We start from the raw sequence: 9,257 nt of genomic DNA on the forward strand, positions 1-9,257 counted from the left end.
AAATGACAACAACCTGGTGACAAGCTGTTTCAAACTACTTTGTCAAGTGTCCATATTTGAGTTCATATCATATATTTACAGGTACCACACAAATAGCATAAAATGATAGGAAATGAAGAATTCAAATCACAACCAAACAGATCCAGTAATACAATAACTGAGAAAACATAAGAAGTAAATACATAGATTTAGATTATATTATAGATACTCCTTTAAGACCTTCAAATTTATTACATAAAAACAGATGACAATACCTTGTTAAAACGTTGTTAAAAGCGTAGTAAGATCAGAGAGCCAGCATGGTGTAGTGGCTAGAGTGCTGGACTGGGACTGGGGAGACCCGAGTTCAAATCCCCATTCAGCCATGAGACTTGCTGGGTGACTCTGGGCCAGTCACTTCTCTCTCAGCCTAACCTACTTCACAGGGTTGTTGTGAGGAGAAACTTATGTATGTAGTACACTGCTCTGGGCTCCTTGGAGGAAGAGCGGGATATAAAATGTAAATAATAATATATAGAAATAAACTCTAACCCAGTCTAAATGGCAGGGAACTGTTAAAGGAGAGTGTGAAGGATCTTGGCTACTAAGGAGTATGTAATGTAGGAACACAGACACACAGCTGTATGACTTTGGTTCCCTCTCTCTTGTCTCTCCCCTCCCACCTTTTTATCTCATTTGTTGATTGAAATTACTGCCAGTGTGTGTGTAATTAAAGTTGTGAACAATATAAGCAGGTGATCCACAGAAGATGGAAGAACAACACTGAGGCTGGTGTTTGATGCCAAAACGTACATTTGTTTGTTTTCACTATGCTTTTAACAACATTTTAAACAATGTTTTTACAAGGTATTGTCATCTGTTTTTACGTAATAAATGTGAAGGTCTTGAAGGAGTACTTGGGAGTCACCTTAAACATGCGTATTGCATCGCCAGCTTATCAATAAATATCATAGATTATAAAGTCATATAGAAATAGTAATAATGATAGGTCATACAAGGTGAAAATGCTAACAAAACATAAGATATGCCAAACGACCAATAAAAAAGAACTATGTAGTCCAGGGATTCTCAATGTTGGGACCCCAGATGTTATTGGACTTCAACTCCCATAATCCCCAACCAAAGGCCACTGGGACTGGGAATTATGGGAGTTGAAGTCCAATAACAACTGGGGACCTAATGTTGAGAATCCCTGACGTAGTCAATAATAGATACTGAAACAACAGTAACCCAGTGAAAACCTGTTTTGAACTGCTTTGTCAAGTGCCCATGTTTGAGGTCATATTATCTCCCATGAATATTAACCAAATCTTCATAGTAACTTCAAAGCCATGTTGGGAAAAAAGGTTTGAAGATATGAAATAAATCCTCTTCATAAGGAATCTCGAATCTTCAGTTATGATGCCGCACTTCCTCTGAAATATATCCACCCATATACATCAAATTAGTACCAACATCATAATCTCCATACTCCTCTACCAAATATAATACTCAAATAATGTTAAATGTCCCTGAATGGCTAATATTGAATCATATGATTCACATGATTAAAAAATTATAATGATAGTTCCAAAACATCTTATGGATGAATGACAAAACCAATCAATATTCCATAGGATAAAACACTACTACAGTGACTAAATCTGAAAAGAAGTTCTTCCCTCTTGAGTCTCCAGTTCTGGCTCCCATCTTGCCCTGCTGCATGGATGATAGGGTGATGGGTGTTAGAGTTTAGCCACAGCAGGGAACCAACAGGGAAACAATAGGATTTTAGAGGCACCAATCTGTTTGTGTAAATCTGAGCATGGCCACACCACCATTTTCAGAGCAGTGGGAAAATAATCCATGTCCAAATCTCCTTCCCAACCACTAAGCTAACCAGGTGACCTTGTGCCAATCGATTTGATTAATCAGATTAATCAAAAATCAAATTGATTAATTAAAAATTATTTCATATATCCATACCTTAAAACAAATTGTCTTTTTCATAGAAGGCATGACTCTGCCTTCCCTGCTGAGAGACACTAATTCCTGGCCCTAAACTGGTAATTGTTGGTAATAATCAGGCCACGTTTGCATGTAACACAGAACCAGGGTTTAAGGGGCCAGAAGTTGTCATACTGGTACATCTGAATGTGTGCAACTCTTGTACCATGACCAGAGTGACCCGAGATTTTATCTCTGGAACTTCAACTTGAACCCTCGGGTTGTGGTGAGTTTCTTCACTCTACATGATGTACAACACAGCCTGCGTTGCATCCAAATTCAGAACCTCAGGCTGCGTTCCCTTCAATCGGAGTTGAGGGAGGACACTCCTCCCTCTCTCTGGCCATGATTGGCTGTGTGGGCTGACTGCAGAGAAGGCTTTCTGTTACGTCCAGATTCAGACAGGAGAGTGGGAGTGAGGGTGGGGTGCAGATTTGTAGTTCCACTTTACATGCGAATGTGGCCTCAGCTTCCACTCATATGTAAACGAAGACAAATGTAACCTTTCACAGAAACATCTTTGTGCCCTGAAGCAATAGGATTCTATGAATTTGAATGTTGGCTGTTGTTGAAAATATCTATGAGAATTTACTGATGCAGTTTTATTCTTTTATCAGTTCTTTCCTGCTTCCGGTGCAGAATGAATATCGAATTGTAGGGTATCCTTTTCCAGTTCTACTCTCTGTGGTATATATTTTGTGTCAGGCAGGGGGAATATTACAAACCAACCACAGGTTTTATTTGCTCCATTTTAACCTCATTTTAACCTGTACAGGTTTTAACCTGTTTTTAACCTATACATTTTAACCATTTTAACCTGTAAAAGTAGAAAATGGAGAGTAAAATCAAATTAAAAACAGCAGCCCAAACATAAGAAGGAGCCCTGGTGCTTCAGGCCAAGGACTCACCTCGTCCAGCATCCCATTGACAACAGTGGTGCAAAGAGCAAAGGGACAATACACGATGGGACGATTGAGAAGTGCACTTGGAGTGAAGGCCTTCCACAGAGGCCAGGGGCTTCATGTGCCTTAGTAAGGTATTCCAGTTCAAACTATTTGGGAATATACTTTCCCTCTTTCCAGCAGTGGCTACCCCAGATTCCCCCCTGCCCGCAATTTCTTAGCATTTCCTAAAATTAAACATACCTTCAAGACACTAGAACCCTACCATAATGGAATGCACAGGGGAAAAAATAGTATTTCCTCCACCCCTAATTTTGACTCTGGAGCTGAGATTGTGCTGTGTTTGGGGAACAAAAAGCCCCTGCCATGCTTCATTCGCTTGCCTATTTATGTTCTCTTAATGCACAATTAACATCCTGTTAAACTCTGGGCACATGGCGACTCTATCCTGGGCTCTTTGCACTGTAGCTTTCAACCTCCTGCTACCTTTGAAGTACGCCATCCCTCTCACTTTTATGCCAAGAGGAGCGTTTTCAATTTGCCACGCTGTCAGTATTTACTTGTTAGCCTGCCAATAGCACTAACACTTTTAATTGATTTACTACTGATTTTCTTTCATTGCCAAGAGGATGATAAAAAGATCACGCATTGCACTGTACAAATGTGCAAGACTGTCCGTATAATACAGCCTGTGGGCACGACGCTGCTCCCTAGCAGGTCTGTGGCGTGCCTTGATTTTCTATTCCACAATTAGGACAAGAGTAATGTTAATAATAAAACCTGGGGATATGAAATGAAAGCATTCATTTTCCAAAGTGCCTATACATTTGTTAGGATTACATTTGAATTTACTTACAGCTTCTGCCTAAATTACTTGATGTACCTAGGGACTGAACGTACTATGCAAAAAAGCCGCAAAACCCAGAAACACCTCAGAACCCAAATATATTTTAAAAAACAAAAACTCCTAACCATAAAATGTTATTGGATGTTTCTCCCTGAATGTCACATTTGTCTTCCTAAATTCCCTTGTTGGCTTTTAGATTCCACATGAACAGGGAATAATAGCAAGTAGCGCTGCATGGTAATAACAAGGGAAAACCTCTGTTTACTATGACAGCTGTGAAAAGAATATTCAAGAATGTCCTTCAGACATGGTGTTGACAGTTGTAGAGGACTTATGTGAGAATGATATGTAATAGAGCTGCTTTGTTCCAAATGTCTCATTTTATTGTTTTTGTTTGGCGGTGACTTCCCCCCTTTTGTTATTCCACAAAGGCTAGTTATGTTTGCAAGTCATTTTAGATTCAGCATGAAAACATGCACTCAGGGCTGGCCACTAATGATGTGCGGTGAGGTGGCTGAGCTTCAGGGAATGGATTAGCAGACATGGGGTGGGGGCTCTCATTGTCACTTGGGCTTCCTTGTCCCCACCTGGCACCTTCTCCTGCTCCTCTCTTCTGTTCATCATATCCTTCCTTTTCAAAAAACTGAAGGTAGGCATTGGGTTGGCAGGAGGTGTGGAGAAGTAGAGTGGTCGACGGTTATTATCAATATATTAATAATAATCAATATATTTACTATTAACATATTAAAATGCTAATAATATGTTAATAATAGAGATAACTAGCTGACCCTGCACAGAGCATCTGTGCAGTTGTGTACTGAGCCTGTGACATCCCCCGCAGCTCGCTCACTCTCCCCCGCACCTCGCTTGCTCGCTCTCCCCCGCACCTCGCTTGCTCGCTCTCCCCCCGCACCTCGCTCGCTCGCTCTCCCCCCGCACCTCGCTCGCTCGCTCTCCCCCCGCACCTCGCTCGCTCGCTCTCCCCCGCACCTCGCTCGCTCGCTCTCCCCCCCACCTCGCTCGCCCCCGCACCTCGCTCGCTTGCTCGCTCTCCCCCCGCACCTCGCTCGCTCGCTCGCTCTCCCCCCGCACCTCGCTTGCTCGCTCTCCCCCCCCGCAGCTCTCCCCATTGGGCGGGCCAGGGCCAGGCCATCTCACCACCGCCTCCCACCTTCTCCTCCCGGCTGGTAGGGCTTTGCCCGCCATCTGCCCACCTCCTCACCACCGCCATCATTTCTCCCAGCCACTGTCTCTTCTTCCTGGCCGGTGGGGCTTCGCCCACTGTCCACCCACCTCTTCTGGCCGGAGGGGCTTCGCCTGCTGGCCCTCCATGTCTGCATCCTGACCGCTGCCATTATTTCTTTCCGCTTCAATGCTGGAACTCTTGCACGCTCTAGAGCATCTGCGCATTAGTAATTGATTGCTCTCCTCACCTCAGAGACCTGCCCACCCTCACCTGAGCTGCACTCCTGCTCCTCCTCCATCCCATTGCTTCCATCCACCTCACCCTTCTTGGTTGTGGCTGCAGCATTGCTGCCGCCTATTGGCCAAGCTGCAGCCCCCTATCCCCAGAGACCTCCCCACCCTTGCCTGAGCCCCGCTCCTGCTCCTCCCTTCAGGAGCAGCAGCAGTGGTTGACCGGGCCATTCCTCACTGCTGCCACCACCATGGCCGCTTGTTTCCCTCAGGCCGCTGACAGGCCCAGGCCCATCCCTTGCCTGCCTCCCCTGCTCTGACAATGGCCTCGGTAGCCCCAAACAGCAGCAGTGGTTGCCTGGACCCTTCCATGCTGCCAGTGCAGCCTAGGAGTGAGTCCGAACCGGTCCGGCGACTATTCTAACGAATGGCCGAACTGCCGGACCGGTTCGGCGCTTGCTGGTTTGGGTCCGGGTGGGGGGTATTGCTTTAAGGGCGGGAGGGCTTGCTTACCCCTCCCGCCTCTTTACCCCCTCCAGCGCCCGTATTTAATAGACTAACGGGGCGCTGGAAACCAGCCGCCCCCGCCCCCCCCCGCCGCGAGCAGATTTCTCCAAGAAGTACCCATACCCCTGCCGCCGCCGTAGCCCGCCAGCCAGCCAGCCCTTCCTTCCTCCCTCCCAGCTGCCTGCCCGCCCGCCCGAGTCCTCACCGGAATGCTTTGTTAAAAAACGAGAGGAGCTCTCAGACAGAGCTCCTCTCGTTATGAAGGCCTGCTGCAGAATGAAGGTGCTTTGAGCGCGCATGCGCACGCCGCAAAGGACGCCGATCGCCGGAGGCCCAGTCTACCCAGCTGGGAAAAGGCTGGGTAGACCGGGCCTCCGATCGCCGGGGGCCCGGTCTACCCGGCCCGGCCGGGTAGACCGGGCCTCCGGCGATCGGCGTCCTTTGCGGCGCGTGCATGTGCGCGCGCGCAAAGCGCCTTCATTCTTCAGCAGGCCTTCATAACGAGAGGAGCTCTATCCGAGAGCTCCTCTCGTTTTTTAACAAAGCATTCCAGTGAGGACTCGGGCGGGCGGGCGGGCAGGCAGCTGGGAGGGAAGGAGGAAGGGCTGGCTGGCGGGCTACGGCGGCGGCAGGGGTATGGGTACCTCTTGGAGAAATCTGCTCGTGGCGGGGGGGGGCGGGGGCGGCTGGTTTCCAGCGCCCCGTTAGTCTATTAAATACGGGCGCTGGACAGGGCAAAGAGGCGGGAGGGGTAAGTAAGCCCTCCCTGCCCTAAAAGTAAGGCCCCCACTTCGGTGCCGGTCCGGACTGCTCCGGACCGTGCACATCCCTAGTGCAGCCATGGCCACTCATTCCCCTCAGGCTGCTGACAGGCTCAGGCCCGTCCCTCGCCCTTCTTTCTGTCTCTCTTCCCCCTCCCTTCTTTTTCTCTTTCTCTTTCTCTTTACTCCACTTGCTCTTCTCCACTCTTTCTTCCCCCTCCCTTCATGTTTTTTCTTCTTCCCTCCCTGAGTTAACAGATTTTGTTCATTTACACAATGGCATCCTCCTCCTGAAGAGGCTCTTTCCTCCCTCCTGACCTGTCTTTTTGCAGACCCCTGCCTGCTATCTTTTTATATCAAGAACATCTTCCGACCAGTAACAGCTGCATTCCAACTGACCTTAACCATCACAGGCCCCTCCCCCTTATCTGCATAGGGAATCCCCACTGCCCAATCACCATGGTGCTTCTGCTCTCACAGGCTCCTTCTCCCTATCTGCATATGGAATCCCCACTGCCCAATCAGGTGCTTCTGCTTGCAAACTCAGCCAATCGCCTCCTTCCTACCACGTCGCCGTGCATGGCCTGTCTACAAGAAATAAGTATATAGATAATAAAGATGTAATGCGGATAATAATTGAACATTTAATGAAGGCATTCAGTGGCTGTAATATTCACTTATACATGTCAGATTTTTTTTTTGAGATTTTGCTCTGAGTCTGTCCAGTTCTTAGAAGTTATCAGTAAATTTCAACATTCACCACATTTCCAACATTTATCTTAACATACATACACCTATCACCTTCTCAGAGCACTTCATGCATCCGATAACGTATATTGCTTTGGAAGAAATTTTATACTATAATAACTCAAAAGTAAGATGAAGGGAATGCAAACTTGCAAGTAATGCAGGCAAATTGCCTGGCAAACTTCACCATATGTTATGGACAACTTGTAAAGCAAGTGTGGTATGGAGGCTGTTTCATGGTTTCTCCAGGTGGTGGCCATAACATGTAGAAGATTGTCCCTTTGAGTGAGTACCTGTGGAGAAGATGTTAATCAGTTGGTGGATACAATGTCAACTGATGACTTGTGCAAATGAAACAACCATTGTGGACTTACTGCAATAGAGCTTCTATGAGCTGTTTCAATGATACATCTAACTGGGCCCCATCCAACGTTCAATGAGGGGGTGTAATACACATATCTCTTCTCTCTCTCTCCTAACAGCTTTCTGCTTCACATAATAGCTTGGGGTTGGACCATCCCTCACACGCCATTTAAATACTACATTAATGTCTAAATTCCTTTTGAGGGATAGTTCAAACAGTCAGCTCCTCCCATCTGACAGGGGAATTAAATGCCAGGCTGGGGAGTGTCCCATGCATGCTCCCGCCCCTCATTGTGTGGTTAGAGGCCAGAAGATGGAACCATCCAAGCCACCCTCGTATAACCAATTTATAATCAGACATCCCTTGCAACACAACACTTTTCAATTGAAGTAATTTTCACATTCAGCTGTGAGACATAAAGTGGTCCATCACACAACTACTCTCCTATTAAATGATCATAGGATTTCACTTAGTTATCACATGCTTAAAGTCTATTGTTCAATAGATTTTATTCTTTATGCGGGAGCGCAGGAAACCTCCTGCTATATATGGTTTACCCTCATAGTTAATTCTGTCTCCAGAAGTTGTATACCTGTTTGCTCTTTATTCCTGTTTTTGACTGATTCACTTTGCTTAAATAGAAGTGAAGTATGTATACAAAGAATCACATTTTGGAAAGGCAAGTGATTGATATTGTGGGTGTTAACCCTTCTTGTTTCAATTTTTATACAGGCCAATGACATTTAGCTAACTGAGCTGTCAGTGTACAAAATTGCATGCCACATCTCATCAACAGGGAAGATAAATTACAGAGAGGTTTGACACTTTCTATACACAGTTATATACCTGTGTTGGCCTGCCTGGAAACACTTCATTACACTCTAGTGAGTAATGAATAAAGTACTACTGTATCTTTGACTTCAGGTATTGTAGTTTTCTCTTGCCACTAAATAATTAATATTTGCCATTTGCCTTCTTTTAAAAAATTGTACTACATGCCTGTCTGACAATTCATCCACACATCCATGTCTCTTGATACACAAACATCACTCATTACTTGCCTGTGGAATAGCCAGCAATGAATAATAGATTGTAAAGGATGGTATGGGGAGTGTTGTATATGTATGTACTGCTGTGCTATATACTCCCTGTCTAGTTTGCCTTGTTTGTGGCAGATTTTTTTGAAAACGTAGGGAGCATCCACTTCAGTCAAAGCAAGGAGCTTGCATCAGATTCAACAAGAGAGAAATTTATTTTGACTGTGTTATTACATATTTGTCCCCCCCCCCCCATAAGCACAGAATACTGTGAAGAGAAGTAGCAAGATCCATTGATGCATAGATAACATTTACAGGAATTCACTTCCAAGCCTTTGCTACTGGAAAATATTTTCGGAAGTAAAAATAATTCTTCCAGACCAGCACCTCCATATTGCACCTATCTGCAACAGAGTGGCTCAAGTGGAGGGCCTGGAAGGGATTCTTCCTTGTGCGGAAAGAGGGGTTAATGTTTGGGGGGACCATGTTCTTTAGCAGAGGTACATTCATAGGGGAGGAGCCTTAACATAGCGGAGGGGCCATAGCTGATGGATAGAGCTCATGTTTTGCATACAGGAAGTCCCAGGTTCAATCCCTGGCATTGCTAGGTAGGGTTGGGAAAGACCCCCACCTGAAGCCCCGGAAAGCCACTGCCAGTCTGTATAGACAATATTGATGGACTAATGATCT

At 45.8% G+C, this 9,257-nt stretch overlaps 1 long non-coding RNA gene across 1 annotated transcript; it reads right to left on the reverse strand.

The window, feature by feature from the left end:
• Positions 1-1,176: 1,176 nt before the first annotated feature.
• LOC128340800 (uncharacterized) lies at positions 1,177-5,612 on the reverse strand. The gene is made up of 3 exons (XR_008313963.1): positions 4,950-5,612; positions 4,323-4,378; positions 1,177-1,415 (listed from the first exon to the last, which is right to left on the reverse strand). It is a non-coding gene; the product is annotated as an uncharacterized LOC128340800 (long non-coding RNA).
• Between the last annotated feature and the right edge of the window lie 3,645 nt (positions 5,613-9,257).

This window comes from Hemicordylus capensis, chromosome 1 (assembly GCF_027244095.1).
Source record: "Hemicordylus capensis ecotype Gifberg chromosome 1, rHemCap1.1.pri, whole genome shotgun sequence".
Lineage (NCBI taxonomy): Eukaryota > Metazoa > Chordata > Lepidosauria > Squamata > Cordylidae > Hemicordylus > Hemicordylus capensis.